This window comes from Oxyura jamaicensis, chromosome 4 (assembly GCF_011077185.1).
Source record: "Oxyura jamaicensis isolate SHBP4307 breed ruddy duck chromosome 4, BPBGC_Ojam_1.0, whole genome shotgun sequence".
Classification (NCBI taxonomy): domain Eukaryota; kingdom Metazoa; phylum Chordata; class Aves; order Anseriformes; family Anatidae; genus Oxyura; species Oxyura jamaicensis.
Genome location: NC_048896.1, coordinates 89,563,927 through 89,567,641, shown reverse-complemented (window position 1 = coordinate 89,567,641; position 3,715 = coordinate 89,563,927).

Sequence of the window (3,715 nt, the reverse complement as noted above, 5' to 3'; positions counted from 1 at the left end):
GGCAGAGGTAGGAAGGGGGTGGATTTCCCCTGGTCTAAGCTGATTCTACACAGGTAGTGTAAGTGCAGGGGCCTGCTGGCAGCTTGCTCTTTCAGAATGACTGGGTCTGGTTGGAAAAAATGTGAGAAATGAGGCGTCAGAGCCATTTTCCTCCAGATCAGGTGGTAGGAAATGCATGCACATGGGTGCCAACAGCTCAGCCACAGCGCTGGGTCCCTGTACCCACTGCAGATCTGCCCATGGGCAGAGGGCTACAAGAAGCCCTACACCACGTACTGATGGGAGCACAGCAAATGTTGGGTGCACACAGCCTCACCTCCACAAGCACAAGGAGCCGAATAGGTATACAGAATAACACAGTCGTGGAAGGTTGTGTAAGTAACCACATGAATATGCAGGAAGCCTATAAATTCTTTTCAGCAGCGCCTTGGCAGGCCACTTGTGTGCACTCATGCTTGCAGGTTTCTCATGCAGGAAAGGTGAGGCAGAGAGCAGTGTTTTATGAGGACTTGACTGGAAGGTTTATTGATGGAAATCTGATAAGTGGGAATGAATGGCAGCACCAAAAAGACGGTCTCACCTCCAAAGAGTGAACATGGAAAGAGTGTTGAGCTGCCTTTTTAATCATGGGGCTTTTATTTCTAGCTGCAGTTAGGCATCACCTTGTGTCTCAGCTATGTAGAAATTGGATTGACACAATAAAATATCCCTTTCCAATGTGGAATTTTCAAGAGCCCATAAGACATTTTATTGCTCAGATAACAGCTAACACTTCCAAAAGTACATAAGTCAGGTAGGAATGCTTTCCTCTTCATATAGATATGACTTGGATCCACATTTGCAGGGCATTTAGGCAGTTAACTTCTGGTAAGGCACTCAACTTTCACCGTTAGAGAAACCTAATAAAACTGGATGATCAAATGGGAAAAAGACATCAAGAATCTGTCTGTACCTGGGTTTTAGGAGTCAAGCACTGTGCTCTTCAACTTCAAAAGTGCTCTGAAAAGCCAAAACTGATTTCCAAAACCAAAGCAACAAGCCATCACCATGTGTTACAGATAGATCTTTCCACTTCCACCACAGCAGCCAGGAGTTTTTAACAGCCTCTCAGGACTAATGTCTCAGTGCCCTCAAACCCAGTGATGGCACTTCAAGCTGGGCTGTGAGAGCACAGGATTTGCCTCCTGGTTTATTTGGCACAATCAGCAGTACCGGGACCCTCAGCTGTATGCATCCCTTTCCTGCCTTTGCACCCAAATGCATTTTAATGACATAGCTAAGACTCGAGATGCACTGAACAACTCCTGATATTTAAACACCTCTGTTTTACGTTATTTATCAATGAAAATAATAATAATAAGTGTTTGAGCAGCGGTCTCTTTTCCTGGGATATCTTAAACCATTTTTTCCACAGGAGAGCAGCTTCTTTCGGAGACCACCTGGACAATGACCTTTTGGCACAAAAGTGCGCATTGGAACATGTGGCTGAGCTTTATCTTGGCATGTCGGAGAGGTCAGCGGAGGTTGCTCCCAAACCAGGTCACTGCTGCTGCACACCTGCCAGCCAGCTGGAGCTGCTCCGCACAGCTCGGGCTGCAGGAGGGACTACCCCATGCACAGGGATCCTCTGCAGACAATTTACAAAACCCCAAACCATTTTTTCCTCCCATTGCCACCTCACTCAGCCTCCAAACACCTGTCCAATTTAACTAACCACTCTGAAATTTAGGCTTGGAGTTTAGTTGGATGGGAACTTGGACCGTGGACATCAATTGCACGAAGGGCAGATTTTAGTGTTTAGGGTTTCTAAATCAGCCTGGAAGTGCATGGAAATGCTAGAGTGTTTCATTACTCCTATAACTCCCAGTCAGCAGAGAGGACTGCGGCTGTATGAAATACTGACAGCTCTCTGAAATGATATATCCTGCAGCACCAGCACTGCTCAGCAAAGTGGAACATCAGCCCCACCGATGAATCTTCTAAAATGGCCATCAGATGATTCATGTAAGTTTCTTCCTCGGGGAATCAACAGATGGGGGGATGAAAGTAATAAAGGCAAGAAAAGCCACAGCAGACACATTTTCTATAAAGCCTCTCAAACACAACCTAGCCCTCATAGATTGTGACAAGGCACCTGCCAATACAATGCTCTCCTGCCATCCCCTGGGGCCCAGTACAGATCATGGTCTAAAGTGCTATGTGCATTGAGTGAGGTCAGATGGTCTTGGGGTCCTGGTGATACTGATGACTTGAGAAAACAGAATTCACATTTCTACTTAGCAACAGATGTTCTAGATGACCCTACAATAAGTCATTTATAGTCACAGGGGGAGCAGCAATTCTCTGACTCCCAAAGGAGCTGTAGGACCAGCAGTTATCATGTTGTACAGCCACTTTAGCCATCTTTAAAATTCAGCAGTACCTAAGGCCACAGACGGGATACTTGAAGCACAGGGTACTCTGTGCCTCTATAGTAGCCCTCAGGCGTGTGTCCATTGCAGAGATATCCCATGGCTTCCATGCTCATTGTGCATGTAAGGAGCCAGGGCTGAGTTTTGATACTATGAGACAGAAAGCAGCCAACATGTACCAGGCCCTTGCTCCTGACTGTTATTCTGTAAGTATACAGAACACACACTTGGGCAACATGAAGAGACAGTCTGGACCCAAGCTTCTGTCCCCTATTGTCTACAGCTCCTGAGCATCAGTTGTGACCTGTATTTAAAAGAGCAATTAGCTTTAGCCTCTGGAGTTAATGGCCATAAAAGCACTTGAGATTAGACAGACTGCACACTTTTTCCCACTTAAAGGCAGGTTTTTTTTTTTTTTTTTTTTTTTTTTTTTTTTTTTTTTTTTTTTTTTACCAGCTATCTGCATACTAGACTAACCTCAATTAGCAGCACTAAAAAGAAATACAGAAAAAAACACCTAGGTCTCACCATCTGGAAGCACCACTATCAAGGCCAGTAAAATAAAAGACATAAAAAGAATAAAGCACTAGTGGGAATGTAACACATGTATCAGTGCTTCTTGCTTACCTAACATAAATTATACAGCATTATACAGCACCATACAAACTTTACTAATCAGTCAAGGCTGGTCTCAGACACAGGCAGGTGACCCTGTTCCAAGAACAGGCTGACAAGGCTCTGCCACCTTCATTAATACTTCTGATGCGGTGGCTTGGAGAAGAGATGGTGGAAGTACTGACTCCTACCCTGCTGGTCTTCCTGGCCCAGCAGAGAAAGCCAAGGATGTGTCCTTCCTCCTGGTGTTGCTCAGTGAATTGAAGACATTTTGAAACTGTGATCAACTGGAACTTACCCCTTAAGCAGATTTTCACTAAGTTCAGAGGATCAATTCCATAACACGTTCTTCAGCCAAGTTAACTGCCCCACAAGTACTGGTGTGTGATTCCAGATGGAAACAGAATTGAGGACTCCACTGAGTAGGATAAGTGTCCAACTGTGCTTTTCTGTGCCATGAAAAATCTAGAGAAAAGCCAAAGTGGATGGATTCCAAAATATTTTAAACAGGCAAACTCTTCAGTCCAGACAGCTGAGAAAGCCATTGAGACATGATCAGAGCACGAATGACAACCTGTAAAGTGGTTATCAACACACCTTAGAGTCTGTGACAACTTAATTAAGTGATTATAATAACTGTTTTATGAGGGGGAAAAAAAAAAAAAAAAAAAAAAAAAAAAAAAAAAAAA